Here is an 8,947-nt window from a genome sequence, read left to right on the forward strand (position 1 = left end):
CCAGACGGTCGGCAACACCAAGGCAGCAGGCATGTGAGGGTGGGGGAGAAGGTATTACCAGGGCGCATGGTAGCAGCCAAACTAGTGAGGAAGGTGCAGGAGCCCAGGAAGAAGAGGAGGACGAACTGTTGGAAGACTCATCAGATGAGGGAGACCTTGATCACATTTCTGTTGTGCGCGGTTGGGGGGAGAGGGCAGAGGAAGGAAGCATGATTGTTACCTCGCCACCAACACAACAGGGACTTGGTGCTCCTGGATGCACAAGACACATGAGTGTCTTCTTGCTGCATTACCTGTAACATGACCCTCGAATTGTCAGAATTCGAAATAATCCTGACTACTGGGTTGCCACACTCTTAGATCCCCAGTACAAAAGTAAATTTGCAGATCTTATTCCTGCCCTAGAAATGGATGCACGAATGCAGGAGTATCAGCAGAGACTGTTGCAGAATTTTACATGTGCTTTTCCACAAAACACCAACGGTGCACGTAGTGAATCTCACAGTTCTAACTTGCCAACCATGGGACTGTCGAGTGTTCAGCACTTAAAACGTAACAGAAACACAGTATCTGCTGATAACATCAATTTTGCGGAATCATTTCACCACTTTTTTAGCCCATCCTTTGCAAGGCCACAGGAGACAAGAAGTCTGACACATAGTCAACGCCTAGAGACGATGGTACAGGAGCATCTCCAAGTAAACATTGAAGCCATTACTGTGTCACTGGACCCTAGCTCTTTTTGGACTTCCAATCTGGATAAATGGCCGGAGCTCGCCACTTACGTCTTGGAAATCTTGTCATGCCCCGCAGCCAGCATTTTGTCTGAATGTGTGTTCAGCGCTGCTGGTGGTGTGCTGACAGATAAGCGCACGCGGCTCTCCACTGATAATGTAGACAGACTCACGTTCATAAAGATGAACAAATCATGGATCCGAAAGGACTTTTCTACCCCTGTGTCATCCTGGGGAGAGTAAAAGCTTGATGATTTGTTAAAATCACCTCACCAACCATTTTAAGCTTTGAATTTACTAATCATGTTTATCTGTATCTTGTCTGGAAAACAATTTGGGCCTTGTAGCAGTTTGTAGTACTGATTCTATTAGACCATCTATACTAAACTCTACCAGATTTAAAATTACTAATCATGTTTATCTGTATCTTGGCTGGAAAATAATTTGGGCCTTGTAGCAGTTTGCAGTATTGATTCTATTAGGCTATCTATACTAAGCTCCACCAGATTGCAAATTAATAATAATTTTTAGCTGTATCTAGCCAAGAAAATAATTTTGGGGCTCCTAGATGCGCAAGACACATGAGTGCCTTCTTGCTGCACTACCTGCAACATGACCCTCAAATTGTCAGAATTCGAAGTAATCCTGACTACTGGGTTGCCACACGATCAACCTTTTCATTTTAATAAAGAACAAAAAATTGTCATTTTTGAAATTATAAGCATTAGCAGGTTATTAGGAACTGAAATTAAACAGTTTTCAACTCAAAACTTTATTCTAGGTGATGTTACATTTGCACATAGGACCCCTTCTTCGAAAGGAGCTTCTGAACTCTCTCATCCAGTGAATTTATCAGGTTTTGGATGGATTCTGCTTCAACTGTTTTGCATGAGGACAGAATACCCTCCCAGAGCTCTTGCTTAGATGTGAACTGCCTCCCGCCATCATAGACACTCCTTTTGATGATGCTCCAGAGGTTCTCAATGGGGTTGAGGTCAGGGGAGCATGGGGGTCACACAATAAGTTTGTACCCTTTTATGCCCATATCAGCCAGAGATGCAGATGTGTTATGTGCAGCATGAGATGGTGCATTATCATGCATGAAAATGATCTTGCTGCGGAATAAACGGTTCTTCTTCTTGAACCATGGCAGGAAGTGCTGTTTGAAAAACTCCACATACATTATGGAGTTCATCTTTACCCCTTCAGGTATTCTAAAGGGGCTGACAATCTCTCTCCCCATGATTCCAGCCCAAAACATTACTCCACATCCTCCTTGTTGGCGCTGTAGCCGTGTTTGCATGGGGTGTTCATCAACCAGCCATCCTCCACTCCATCCATCTGGACCATCGAGCGTTGCACGGCACTCATCGGTGAACAAAACAGTTTTGAAGTCAGTCTTCATGTATTGTTTGGCCCACTGGAGCCGTTTCTGCTTCTGTACAGTGGATAGAGGAGGTCGACAGAATGGCTTGCGCACAGCTGCAAACCTCTGAAGGACCCTGCATCTTGTTGTTCGGGGGACGTTGGAGGCACCAGCAGCTTCAAAAACTTGTCTGCTGCTATGACAAGGCTTTTTTGACGCTGCTCTTTTAACCTGACGTAATTGCCTGTCGGAAAGAGTCCTCAATTTTCCCTTATCAGCACGCACACGTGTGTACTGTGAATCAGCTACATACTTCTTGATTGTGCGATGATCACGATGAAGCAATGTTGATTGTAGTCATGCCTTGACCTATACACTCCACAATTTGTTGCTTCTCAGCAGCCGACACATCCTTTGTCTTTCCCTTTTTGGCAGAAAATGTAGGCTGCTTAATAATGTGGGACAGCCTTCTTAAGTAGTCTTGCCTTTCATTGGACACACCTGCCAAATTAATTAGCACAGGTGTCTGCAATTGCTTACAGTGATATAAAGAGCCCTGACACACATCACCATCAATGAGTTTAACTGACAAACAAAAAATTCTTACCTTATCACTCATAAACACTTTTTGCATAATAATTTGGAAAACAGTGTACATGTGCTTTTCCACAAAACAACAGTGGTTCACATAGTGAATCTTACAGTTCTAACTTGCCAAACGTGGTCTGTATGGAGTTGTTCAATAAAGGGCCCAAAATTAAGATAACATAGACCGGAGAGGTCTCCATGAATACGAATTCCAAAGTATTTGATACCCTGTGAGGGCCAGGCAAAGGGAAAGTTGGACTGGATGGAATCCTGTATGGATTTGGGGAGGAAAACATCGAGGGCCTCAGACTTCGCTGCATTGATTTTAAAATTTGACCATGTAACAAAGTGATCTATTTCAGCCATAACAGCAGGGATGGATATATGTGATTCAGTGATATATACTAGGACATCATCAGCAAATGCAGAGCACTTGTACTCGGTGCCTCCCACCTCAATCCACCTAATATTGGGGTTATGGCGAATTGATGAGAGCAGGTGCTCCGTGACTAGGATGTATAAGAGAGGGGACAGAGGACATCCCTGCCTTGTCCCATTGGTGATTATGAAAGGTGATGAAAATATTCCATTTATCTTCAGCCTAGGTGACGTATTGCAATACAGGACCCTGATTTTGGCTTTAAAATGGTCCCCTAGACCCCTACCCCAAGCTTTTTAAGAGAATAATATATGGCATGCTAGGAGACTCTATGGAATGCTTTCTCAGCATCCAACGAGAGTATCTAATTACAAATTTTTAACTGCATCTAGCCCAGGAAATACTTTGTGCCTAGTAGCAGTGTATGCTAGTCAGCGGATTATCCCAGCTGTTAAGCAAGCTACACCACCTGTAGTTTGAACACTTAATTTTTTCAAAGGAAATGCTTCGGGCCCCTGGGACACTCAGTGAAGAGCATCAGGAGGCACCCCAAGGCACAGGGGCTGGGACTTGCGGTAGGACGCCTTGTGGTGGACCGCCAAGCTCAATCCTTATAAAAGCTTTTTAACTGCAGCAGCTTAAGTGGACGCTACTGGAGCTGGAATTCACGCAGCTGCTGGCATCAGACTTGCCCTCCAATAGATCCTTGTAAAAGGATTTAAAGTGTACCCATTCAAATTAGAGAGACAATTTAAATTAAAAAGCTTAGACCTTCCTCCACCGCAGGGGGGCTCGCTCGAACCACCAGCAGACAGGCACCAGTATTGGGAGAGGTGGACTGGCCGTCAGGGTCCAACGCAGCTCTGGCACAAACCCGGCGACACGGAGGTCGCACGGGAAGGAACGGACTGGCCATGTCGGCTTCGCACTTTTTTGGTTTTAGAAGGGCATGACATGCCTATATCTGTGTTTCCCCCTCCTTTTACTCCTCCACCTCTTTTCTTTTCGAATGACTATATGTACTTGTCACTTTTCTATGTGTTAGTTGTATCTTCTGAGCAGTTTGTCAGCTTTTGGACACCTTTGAAGTGTTTTCTATGTGTTTTCTATGCGTTCCTATGTGTTTTTGATTACCTGCCATTGGTTTAAACGGTGTTCGACGAACAGTTCGACGAACAGTTCATAGAACATATGGATGTTCGACGAAACAAACTCGAACACTACGGGGGTGGCTCAACACTAGTAAACAGCTCTGCAGATTCAACCATCTGATCTACCCCAAACTCAGACGTTCAGCTGGAGACTTGGGAGCTGTGAGGAAGCAAGTGCGATTGGGGTGACACCTCTGAGGACTGAAGTATTTGAGATGTTGAAGTTGAGGTGGAGGAGAGCCCACTTAAAGGAGCACTTGATAGCCGTTGAAGCACCTGCTCATTTTGTGCCTCATCTGGAATTTGTAGCGATTGGCGTGGCCGTAAGAAAGGGATCGTATCACATTGTCCTCTAAAAGAAGTAGACATCTTAGTTTGGCTGGAAGATCGTCTTTCTTCTGCAGATGTTACTGTTGCTTTAACACCTACCCCACGGACACAACCTTTTTTTCCCTTCCCAAAATGCCTATTCCCCTTTCCACCAGCAGCAGGCCTTTTTCCACTCATTTTGGTGGTTAACTAATTGACAACTCTGGAGTTGTTTGCACAAAAAACGATGGATGGGAACCGAGCAGAGCTGAGTGGCCAAACTGTGGTATTAGCCCAAAAGGATTGGCTGGGTTAGATGCAGTAAAACAATTTAATTACATACAATGGTGGTGGTGTTTAGTATAGATGGACTAATAGAATAAGTCCCACACACTGATACAAGCCCAAAATTATTTTCCGAGCTAGATGCAGCTAAAAATTATTTCTAATTTGCAAGCTGGTGGAGCTTAGTATAGATAGACTGATAGAATAAGTCCCACACACTGCTACAAGCCCCAAATTATTTTCCGAGCTAGATGCAGATAAAAATTATTTCTAATTTGCAAGCTGGTGGAGGTTAGTATAGATGGACTAATAGAATAAGTCCCACACACTGCTACAGGCCCAAAATTATTTTCAGAGCTAGATGCAGATAAAAATTATTTCTAAATTGCAAGCTGGTGGAGCTTAGTATAGATGGACTAATACCATAAGTCCCACACACTGCTACAGGCCCAAAATTATTTTCCGAGCTAGATGCAGATAAAAATTATTTCTAATTTGCAAGCTGGTGGAACATAGTATAGATGGACTAATACAATAAGTCCCACACACTGCTACAGGCCCAAAATTATTCTCCGAGCAAGATGCAGATAAAAATTATTTCTAATTTGCAAGCTGGTGGAGCTTAGTACAGATGGCCTAATAGAATGATGCTATGCCCAAAAGGTTTTACTTGGCTAGGTGCAGTAAAAAAAATTGTATTCTATACACAGGTGGTGTAGCTTGCAACACAGATACGCTACTCCACAGACTAACACACACTGCAAGAGGCCAAAAAGGATTTGCTTAGCTAGATTTAGCCAAATGCTGTGAAAACACTAGCACAGCACTGGCACAGACCTGCCTGGCAAAATGTCGTAGGAAATGCTGTAACCTAGTCCTCAAAAGGACTGCAATTAAAACTAGTCCCTACTCCCAAGCTGTCTATTTAAGAGCACAGACCTGCCTGTTAAAAGTCATAGGAAATGCTGTAACCTAGTCCTCAAAAGGACTGCAATAAGAACTATTCCCTACTCCCAAGCTATCTGTATATTTCTGAGAAAATTGGATTGAAATTAACACTGAAAGTATAGCGCACACAGCAACAGCCGTGCCGTCTAACATGCAGCTGCAGCAGTGCGAAAATGGTGGCGACGGGGAAAATGGCTGGGTCTTATAGGGCAAGGACATGTGACATACACAGCCAATGACACATGCCCTTGCTTGTGTGAAAAAAAGCAGTTCGCTCTGTGTGTGCGCTGCGGATAGGCTGACAGATTGCACCGCCCCACTGTAAATGTGGGAAAGAGAAAAAAAATGGAGATCTTCATTATTTTTGCAGAGATCCATCCCCTGCCCCTCCCCCCGCCCCGCTGTACACTCAAAATACATATTATCATTGATTATCAGCATTACAGTGAAAAAATCCAGTTATGATTTTGGTGCACGAACAGTTACCGAACATTACCTCGAAAAGCTGAATTTTTTCAAATCGTTCGTGTTCACCGAATGGATCGAAAACCGCTCAAAACAGCTCGAATTTGAGATTGGCGAACAGTTCGATTCCAACACCGCTCATCTCTAATCCTGACTTCTTCTGGCTTTTGTAATTTAACTCTTTCTAAGCCAAGCAGTAGAAAGATGAGCATTACTTGTGATGAAAGGAAATATACCATGATTTCTTTTATTTTAATATTGATTCGTAAACTATTAGTTACAGCCAATTTTGAGCTTCATAACCTTTTTTTAAATCTGACATGTATCACTTTATGTGGCAATAACACTTGAATGCTTAACATATCCCCGTGATTCTGATAGTGATATTTTGTAACACATTGTACTTTATATTAATGGTAAATTTAGGTCAATATATATTTAGTTTTTCTTGTGAAAATATCTAAAGTTGCACAATTTCATTGAAATGCGGTGATGCCCCATATGTCTTCAGAAACTACTGTTTGGTCACACAGCAGGGCTTTGAAAGTAAGAGCGCTGTTTGTGTTTTGGGAATGCAGATTTTGCAAGAATATTTTGAGGGTGACGTTTGCGGAGTTCCAAAAGTACCAAAACAGCAGAAACCCCTCCAAAGTGATCCCATTTTATAAATTACTCCTCATAATGAATTCATCAACACCGGCAATTACTATTTTTGTCCAACAGGTGTTTTCACTCTGCAACATCCAGAATTGCAAATAAGCCAGTTTAGTGCCCAGCTTGCGCTTATGGAGACAAGCACCCCATGCATTTTAAGTGGGCTCTCCTCGCAAGAGAAATGCCAAATCTGTGGATTCTTTGTCTTACCATTAACGTGGAAACCCTTATTTTTTAGAAGGAAAGATGACGGTCCTGAGTTAGGGCTTGTGTTTTTTGCTATCCTGGCTTTTTCCCCAAACAGCTTTGTTCCTGCCATATTTTTGAAGCATATTTGTCTCAGAAAAGCCACAGCGATTCATAGTCAAACATAAATGGCTGAAATCATTCAGCTAGTGTCTGATACATGCTGCCCGTATTAGCTATCAGGTTTCCTTTAAATCCTCATACAGCTAAGTCAAACTAAAATAAAACAAAGTGATGACGTCCGGAATGAAGGAAAAATTACAAAAAATATTAATTTCCTCAAAAGTTAAAAGTGTTCAGTTCTCAAGTTTCTATCATTTTATTTCCTGTAGATAGTTATAATGATTAGGACTTTTACATTCTCTGTAAACAGTCAGTCCATATGCTTTGTTTATTTTCTGCTTAAAATTTAATGGGTGAAGAAAAAAACTTTTGCAGAAACCCAGGATTGAACCATGTACCTTTAGATCTTCAGTCTAACGCTCTCCCAACTGAGATATTCGGCAGGACACAATTAGATTCAGGAATGTTCAACACACTGTAGATGTCACAACTGGATGTATTTATTTTTACTTTGATTTGTTTTTGCAAGATTATCTATATTTGAAAGTCCAGCTATTTTGCGCACATATTTAAGAACTTACATTAATTCTTTGTGAATGAATAGAAAAAAACAGCAATTCTGCATTTTTTTACATTTTCAAATTTACTCAATTCGCCAGGGTAATTCTGACTGTGTCTCTGTAGGACAGGTGATGATTGAGCATAAAACACAATTTGTAAGCATAATGTTGCATCAAGCCTTATTTTTTTCTTAGGTGCAAACAATTGAAGTGAAGAAAGGAGATGCAAATTTAGAGAAAATATTCTCCTGATTGCTAATGTTGAAAGTGAAAACATTTGTCCCAAAATGTGGTGAAACTTTGATGTCAGTATCACATGCGCATTTCAGACTTGTTAAACTATGTTCATCTGCTCTTTTAGCTTTTGTTTATTAAGTATATTTATAGTCTATTGATGCCTGAGGTAAAAAAATCTGAAATTAGACTTACTGGTAATTCGGTTTCTAGGAATCTTCCACGACAGCACCATAGGAGGTTCACTCTCTGCCCTAATAGGGACAGAGAACACATAGAGATGAAATAGTCCCTCCCATTTTCCTATCCACAGTATATTTCTGGTGCCAAAACAACAACTAACATATGCACAATGAAACTATTTGATGTTCCCAGAAGTCTTTAGTGAAAGCACAAATTCAGAACATTTAAGATTTGCCTCAAGGACCCCCAGGAATACTGCCATAGTGCCAACGTTGAGAATTGGTTTTGCTAAGCCCCATCACTTTTAGTTTTTGATTTGAGATTGCCACCAATGGAGCGGACCCCCAACTAATCAGTAACAGGAGTGAAGCTGTACAATTTCTTGAAAGAAAATGTTAATGTCAGAAGTAGGATTCGAACCCACACCTCCAGGAGAGACTGCGACCTAAACGCAGCGCCTTAGACTGCTCGGCCATCCTGACTTCTTCTGGCTTTTTTAATTTAACTCTTTCTAAGCTAAGCAGTAGAAAGATGAGCATTACTTGTGATGAAAGGAAATATACCATGATTTATTTTATTTTAATATTGATTTGTAACCTATTAGTTACAACCAATTTTGAGCTTCATGACCAAGCACCGTTTTTTAAATCTGACATGTATCACTTTATGTGGCAATAACACTGGAATGCTTAACATATCCCCGTGATTCTGATAGTGTTATTTTGTAACACATTGTACTTTATATTAATGGTAAATTTAGGTCAATATATATTTAGTTTTTC

General features: G+C 41.4%; 1 non-coding gene across 1 annotated transcript; it reads right to left on the bottom strand.

Annotated features, from left to right (window-relative positions):
- Nucleotides 1–8,564: 8,564 nt before the first annotated feature.
- On the bottom strand, nt 8,565–8,647 carry TRNAL-UAG (transfer RNA leucine (anticodon UAG)). The gene has a single exon. It is a non-coding gene; the product is annotated as a tRNA-Leu (tRNA).
- Nucleotides 8,648–8,947: the final 300 nt, after the last annotated feature.

The sequence above is a fragment of the Phyllobates terribilis genome, unplaced genomic scaffold (genome assembly GCF_046119375.1).
Source record: "Phyllobates terribilis strain yellow unplaced genomic scaffold, ASM4611937v1 Scaffold_12__6_contigs__length_324123572, whole genome shotgun sequence".
NCBI classification, from domain to species: Eukaryota; Metazoa; Chordata; class Amphibia; order Anura; family Dendrobatidae; genus Phyllobates; species Phyllobates terribilis.